The sequence below is a fragment of the Oncorhynchus kisutch genome, linkage group LG5, assembly GCF_002021735.2.
Source record: "Oncorhynchus kisutch isolate 150728-3 linkage group LG5, Okis_V2, whole genome shotgun sequence".
Lineage (NCBI taxonomy): Eukaryota > Metazoa > Chordata > Actinopteri > Salmoniformes > Salmonidae > Oncorhynchus > Oncorhynchus kisutch.
The window spans coordinates 71,890,704-71,899,763 of NC_034178.2; positions in this window are offsets into that span (position 1 = coordinate 71,890,704).

Below are 9,060 nucleotides of genomic sequence, written 5' to 3' on the forward strand. Positions count from 1 at the left end.
CAGTAAACATCATTCTGCCTGACACTACAGTAAACATCACTCTGCCTGACACTACAGTAAACATCACTCTGCCTGACACTACAGTAAACATCACTCTGCCTGACACTACAGTATGATTCACTCTGCCTGACACTACAGTAAACATCACTCTGCCTGACACTACAGTAAACATCACTCTGCCTGACACTACAGTAAACATCACTCTGCCTGACACTACAGTAAACATCACTCTGCCTGACACTACTGTAAACATCACTCTGCCTGACACTACAGTAAACATCACTCTGCCCAACACTACAGTATGTGTCACTCTGCCTGACACTACAGTAAACATCACTCTGCCTGACACTACAGTAAACATCACTCTGCCTGACACTACAGTAAACATCACTCTGCCTGACACTACAGTAAACAACACTCTACCTGACACTACAGTAAACATCACTCTGCCTGACAATACAGTAAACATCACTCTGCCTGACACTACAGTAAACATCACTCTGCCTGACACTACAGTAAACATCACTCTGCCTGACACTACAGTAAACATCACTCTGCCTGACACTACAGTATGATTCACTCTGCCTGACACTACAGTAAACATCACTCTGCCTGACACTACAGTAAACATCACTCTGCCTGACACTACAGTATGTGTCACTCTGCCTGACACTACAGTAAACATCACTCTACCTGACACTACAGTAAACATCACTCTGCCTGACACTACAGTAAACATCACTCTGCCTGACACTACAGTAAACATCACTCTGCCAAGACACAACTGTAAACGTCACTCTGCCTGACACTACAGTAAACATCACTCTGCCTGACACTACAGTAAACATCACTCTGTCTGACACTACAGTAAACATCACTCTGCCAAGACACAACTGTAAACGTCACTCTGCCTGACACTACAGTAAACATCACTCTGCCTGACACTACAGTAAACATCACTCTGCATGACACTACAGTAAACATCACTCTGCCTGACACTACAGTAAACATCACTCTGCCTGACACTACAGTAAACATCACTCTGCCTGACACGACAGTAAACATCACTCTGCCCGACACTACAGTATGTGCCACTCTGACTGACACTACTGAAAACATCACTCTGCCTGACACTACAGTAAACATCACTCTGCCTGACATGACAGTAAACATCACTCTGCCCGACACTACAGTATGTGTCACTCTGACTGACACTACAGTATGTATCACTCTGCCTGACACTACAGTATGTCACTCTGCCCGACACTACAGTATGTGTCACTCTGCCTGACACTACAGTAAACATCACTCTGCCTGACACTACAGTAAACATCACTCTGCCTGACACTACAGTATGTGTCACTCTGCCTGACACTACAGTAAACGTCACTCTGCCTGACACTACAGTAAACATCACTCTGCCTGACACTACAGTAAACATCACACTGACTGACACTACTGTAAACGTCACACTGCCTGACACTACTGTAAACATCACTCTGCCTGACACTACAGTAAACATCACTCTGCCTGACACTACAGTAAACATCACTCTGCCTGACACTACAGTAAACATCACTCTGCCTGACACTACAGTAAACATCACTCTGCCTGACACTACAGTAAACATCACTCTGCCTGACACTACTGTAAACATCACTCTGCCTGACACTACAGTAAACATCACTCTGCCCAACACTACAGTATGTGTCACTCTGCCTGACACTACAGTAAACATCACTCTGCCTGACACTACAGTAAACATCACTCTGCCTGACACTACAGTAAACATCACTCTGCCTGACACTACAGTAAACAACACTCTACCTGACACTACAGTAAACATCACTCTGCCTGACAATACAGTAAACATCACTCTGCCTGACACTACAGTAAACATCACTCTGCCTGACACTACAGTAAACATCACTCTGCCTGACACTACAGTAAACATCACTCTGCCTGACACTACAGTATGATTCACTCTGCCTGACACTACAGTAAACATCACTCTGCCTGACACTACAGTAAACATCACTCTGCCTGACACTACAGTATGTGTCACTCTGCCTGACACTACAGTAAACATCACTCTACCTGACACTACAGTAAACATCACTCTGCCTGACACTACAGTAAACATCACTCTGCCTGACACTACAGTAAACATCACTCTGCCAAGACACAACTGTAAACGTCACTCTGCCTGACACTACAGTAAACATCACTCTGCCTGACACTACAGTAAACATCACTCTGTCTGACACTACAGTAAACATCACTCTGCCAAGACACAACTGTAAACGTTACTCTGCCTGACACTACAGTAAACATCACTCTGCCTGACACTACAGTAAACATCACTCTGCATGACACTACAGTAAACATCACTCTGCCTGACACTACAGTAAACATCACTCTGCCTGACACTACAGTAAACATCACTCTGCCTGACACAACAGTAAACATCACTCTGCCCGACACTACAGTATGTGCCACTCTGACTGACACTACTGAAAACATCACTCTGCCTGACACTACAGTAAACATCACTCTGCCTGACACGACAGTAAACATCACTCTGCCCGACACTACAGTATGTGTCACTCTGACTGACACTACAGTATGTATCACTCTGCCTGACACTACAGTATGTGTCACTCTGCCCGACACTACAGTATGTGTCACTCTGCCCGACACTACAGTATGTCACTCTGCCTGACACTACAGTATGTGTCACTCTGCCTGACACTACAGTAAACATCACTCTGCCTGACACTACAGTAAACATCACTCTGCCTGACACTACAGTATGTGTCACTCTGCCTGACACTACAGTAAACGTCACTCTGCCTGACACTACAGTAAACATCACTCTGCCTGACACTACAGTAAACATCACACTGCCTGACACTACTGTAAACGTCACACTGCCTGACACTACTGTAAACATCACTCTGCCTGACACTACAGTAAACATCACTCTGCCTGACACTACAGTAAACATCACTCTGCCTGACACTACAGTAAACATCACTCTGCCTGACACTACAGTAAACATCACTCTGCCTGACACTACAGTAAACATCACTCTGCCTGACACTACAGGTTCATTAGAACGTGTGTTGAAGATGTCGTTCCCATAGCAACGATTAAAACATTCCCCAACCAGAAACCGTGGATTGATGGCAGCATTCGTGTGGAACTGAAGGCGCGAACCACTGCTTTTAATCAGGGCAAGGTGTCTGGTAACATGACTGAATACAAACAGCGCAGCTATTCCCTCCGCAAGGCTATCAAACAAGCTAAGCGCCAGTACAGAGACAAAGTAGAATCTCAATTCAACGGCTCAGACACAAGACGCATGTGGCAGGGTCTACAGTCAATCACGGACTACAGGAAGAAACCCAGCCCAGTCACGGACCAGGATGTCTTGCTCCCAGGCAGACTAAACAACTTTTTTGCCCGCTTTGAGGACAATACAGTGCCACTGACACGGCCTGCAACGAAAACATGCGGCCTCTCCTTCACTGCAGCCGAGGTGAGTAAGACATTTAAACGTGTTAACCCTCGCAAGGCTGCAGGCCCAGACGGCATCCCCAGCCGCGCCCTCAGAGCATGCGCAGACCAGCTGGCCGGTGTGTTTACGGACATATTCAACCAATCCCTATACCAGTCTGCTGTTCCCACATGCTTCAAGAGGGCCACCATTGTTCCTGTTCCCAAGAAAGCTAAGGTAACTGAGCTAAACGACTACCGCCCCGTAGCACTCACATCCGTCATCATGAAGTGCTTTGAGAGACTAGTCAAGGACCATATCACCTCCACCCTACCTGACACCCTTGACCCACTCCAATTTGCTTACCGCCCAAATAGGTCCACAGACGATGCAATCTCAACCACACTGCACACTGCCCTAACCCATCTGGACAAGAGGAATACCTATGTGAGAATGCTGTTCATCGACTACAGCTCGGCATTCAACACCATAGTACCCTCCAAGCTCGTCATCAAGCTCGAGACCCTGGGTCTCGACCCCGCCCTGTGCAACTGGGTACTGGACTTCCTGACGGCCCGCCCCCAGGTGGTGAGGGTAGGCAACAACATCTCCTCCCCGCTGATCCTCAACACTGGGGCCCCACAAGGGTGCGTTCTGAGCCCTCTCCTGTACTCCCTGTTCACCCACGACTGCGTGGCCACGTACGCCTCCAACTCAATCATCAAGTTTGCGGACGACACAACAGTGGTAGGCTTGATTACCAACAACGACGAGACGGCCTACAGGGAGGAGGTGAGGGCCCTCGGAGTGTGGTGTCAGGAAAATAACCTCACACTCAACGTCAACAAAACTAAGGAGATGATTGTGGACTTCAGGAAACAGCAGAGGGAACACCCCCCCATCCACATCGATGGAACAGTAGTGGAGAGGGTAGCAAGTTTTAAGTTCCTCGGCATACACATCACAGACAAACTGAATTGGTCCACTCACACAGACAGCATCGTGAGGAAGGCGCAGCAGCGCCTCTTCAACCTCAGGAGGCTGAAGAAATTCGGCTTGTCACCAAAAGCACTCACAAACTTCTACAGATGCACAATCGAGAGCATCCTGGCGGGCTGTATCACCGCCTGGTATGGCAACTGCACCGCCCTCAACCGTAAGGCTCTCCAGAGGGTAGTGAGGTCTGCACAACGCATCACCGGGGGCAAACTACCTGCCCTCCAGGACACCTACACCACCCGATGCTACAGGAAGGCCATAAAGATCATCAAGGACATCAACCACCCGAGCCACTGCCTGTTCACCCCGCTGTCATCCAGAAGGCGAGGTCAGTACAGGTGCATCAAAGCTGGGACCGAGAGACTGAAAAACAGCTTCTATCTCAAGGCCATCAGACTGTTAAACAGCCACCACTAACATTGAGTGGCTACTGCCAACACACTGTCAATGCCACTGACTCTACTCCAGCCACTTTAATCATGGGAATTGATGGGAAATGATGTAAATATATCACTAGCCACTTTAAACAATGCTACCTTATATAATGTTACTTACCCTACATTATTCATCTCATATGCATACGTAGATACTGTACTCTATATCATCGACTGCATCCTTATGTAATACATGTATCACTAGCCACTTTAACTATGCCACTTGGTTTACATACTCATCTCATATGTATATACTGTACTCGATATCATCTACTGTATCTTGCCTATGCTGCTCTGTACCATCACTCATTCATATATCTTTATGTACATATTCTTTATCCCCTTACACTGTGTATAAGACAGTAGTTTTTTTGGTAATTGTTAGTTAGATCACTTGTTCGTTATTACTGCATTGTCGGAACTAGAAGCACAAGCATTTCGCTACACTCGCATTAACATCTGCTAACCATGTGTATGTGACAAATAAATTTGATTTTGATTTGATTTGATTTTGCCTGACACTACAGTAAACATCACTCTGCCTGGCATTACAGTAAACATCACTCTGCCTGACACTACAGTAAACATCACTCTGCCTGACACTACAGTAAACATCACTCTGCCTGACACTACAGTAAACATCACTCTGCCTGACACTACAGTAAACATCACTCTGCCTGACACTACAGTAAACATCACTCTGCCTGACACTACAGTAAACATCACTCTGCCTGACACTACAGTAAACATCACTCTGCCTGACACTACAGTAAACGTCACTCTGCCTGACACTACAGTAAACATCACTCTGCCTGACACTACAGTAAACATCACTCTGTCTGACACTACAGTAAACATCACTCTGCCAAGACACAACTGTAAACGTCACTCTGCCTGACACTACAGTAAACATCACTCTGCATGACACTACAGTAAACATCACTCTGCCTGACACTACAGTAAACATCACTCTGCCTGACACTACAGTAAACATCACTCTGCCTGACACGACAGTAAACATCACTCTGCCCGACACTACAGTATGTGCCACTCTGACTGACACTACTGAAAACATCACTCTGCCTGACACTACAGTAAACATCACTCTGCCTGACATGACAGTAAACATCACTCTGCCCGACACTACAGTATGTGTCACTCTGACTGACACTACAGTATGTATCACTCTGCCTGACACTACAGTATGTGTCACTCTGCCCGACACTACAGTATGTGTCACTCTGCCCGACACTACAGTATGTCACTCTGCCTGACACTACAGTATGTGTCACTCTGCCTGACACTACAGTAAACATCACTCTGCCTGACACTACAGTAAACATCACTCTGCCTGACACTACAGTATGTGTCACTCTGCCTGACACTACAGTAAACGTCACTCTGCCTGACACTACAGTAAACATCACTCTGCCTGACACTACAGTAAACATCACACTGACTGACACTACAGTAAACGTCACACTGCCTGACACTACTGTAAACATCACTCTGCCTGACACTACAGTAAACATCACTCTGCCTGACACTACAGTAAACATCACTCTGCCTGACACTACAGTAAACATCACTCTGCCTGACACTACAGTAAACATCACTCTGCCTGACACTACAGTAAACATCACTCTGCCTGACACTACTGTAAACATCACTCTGCCTGACACTACAGTAAACATCACTCTGCCCAACACTACAGTATGTGTCACTCTGCCTGACACTACAGTAAACATCACTCTGCCTGACACTACAGTAAACATCACTCTGCCTGACACTACAGTAAACATCACTCTGCCTGACACTACAGTAAACAACACTCTGCCTGACAATACAGTAAACATCACTCTGCCTGACACTACAGTAAACATCACTCTGCCTGACACTACAGTAAACATCACTCTGCCTGACACTACAGTAAACATCACTCTGCCTGACACTACAGTATGATTCACTCTGCCTGACACTACAGTAAACATCACTCTGCCTGACACTACAGTAAACATCACTCTGCCTGACACTACAGTATGTGTCACTCTGCCTGACACTACAGTAAACATCACTCTACCTGACACTACAGTAAACATCACTCTGCCTGACACTACAGTAAACATCACTCTGCCTGACACTACAGTAAACATCACTCTGCCAAGACACAACTGTAAACGTCACTCTGCCTGACACTACAGTAAACATCACTCTGCCTGACACTACAGTAAACATCACTCTGTCTGACACTACAGTAAACATCACTCTGCCAAGACACAACTGTAAACGTTACTCTGCCTGACACTACAGTAAACATCACTCTGCCTGACACTACAGTAAACATCACTCTGCATGACACTACAGTAAACATCACTCTGCCTGACACTACAGTAAACATCACTCTGCCTGACACTACAGTAAACATCACTCTGCCTGACACGACAGTAAACATCACTCTGCCCGACACTACAGTATGTGCCACTCTGACTGACACTACTGAAAACATCACTCTGCCTGACACTACAGTAAACATCACTCTGCCTGACACGACAGTAAACATCACTCTGCCCGACACTACAGTATGTGTCACTCTGACTGACACTACAGTATGTATCACTCTGCCTGACACTACAGTATGTGTCACTCTGCCCGACACTACAGTATGTGTCACTCTGCCCGACACTACAGTATGTCACTCTGCCTGACACTACAGTAAACATCACTCTGCCTGACACTACAGTAAACATCACTCTGCCTGACACTACAGTAAACATCACTCTGCCTGACACTACAGTATGTGTCACTCTGCCTGACACTACAGTAAACGTCACTCTGCCTGACACTACAGTAAACATCACTCTGCCTGACACTACAGTAAACATCACACTGCCTGACACTACTGTAAACGTCACACTGCCTGACACTACTGTAAACATCACTCTGCCTGACACTACAGTAAACATCACTCTGCCTGGCATTACAGTAAACATCACTCTGCCTGACACTACAGTAAACATCACTCTGCCTGACACTACAGTAAACATCACTCTGCCTGACACTACAGTAAACATCACTCTGCCTGACACTACAGTAAACATTACTCTGCCTGACACTACAGTAAACATCACTCTGCCTGACACTACAGTAAACATCACTCTGCCTGACACTACAGTAAACATCACTCTGCCTGACACTACAGTAAACATCACTCTGCCTGACACTACAGTAAACATCACTCTGCCTGACACTACAGTAAACATCACTCTGCTTGACACTACAGTAAACATCACTCTGCCTGACACTACAGTAAACATCACTCTGCCTGACACTACAGTATGATTCACTCTGCCTGACACTACAGTAAACATCACTCTGCCTGACACTACAGTAAACATCACTCTGCCTGACACTACAGTAAACATCACTCTGCCTGCCACTACAGTAAACATCACTCTGCCTGACACTACAGTATGTGTCACTCTGCCTGACACTACAGGAAACATCACTCTGCCTGACACTACAGGAAACATCACTCTGCCTGACACTACAGTAAACATCACTCTGCCTGACACTACAGTAAACATTACTCTGCCTGACACTACAGTAAACATCACCTTGCCTGACACTACAGTAAACATCACTCTGCCTGACACTACAGTAAACATCACTCTGCCTGACACTACAGTAAACATCACTCTGCCTGACACTACAGTAAACATCACTCTACCTGACACTACAGTAAACATCACTCTGCCTGACACTACAGTAAACATCACTCTGCCTGACACTACAGTAAACATCACTCTGCCCAACACTACAGTAAACATCACTCTGCCTGACACTACAGTACGCATATCTGTACCAACAAATAGCCTACACAATAGATTCTAGCAGTAGATTCTAGTTTTCTGCACTCTCAAACTTGTGAAATTAAATCCGTTTATAATGTTTTCCGCTACGCTTCTAGTCAAGGAATATGAATTCTTAAATGCTGCAGTCTTAGGTGAGCTTTCACTTACAATGTAGTGGCGTTAGGTTTTCAATTAAAGGTCAAAGAAGCTTGGGGATATTCTACGGGCGCTAATTTAATGCATAATTTAAAAACACAAGAAACATTTTACACAACAT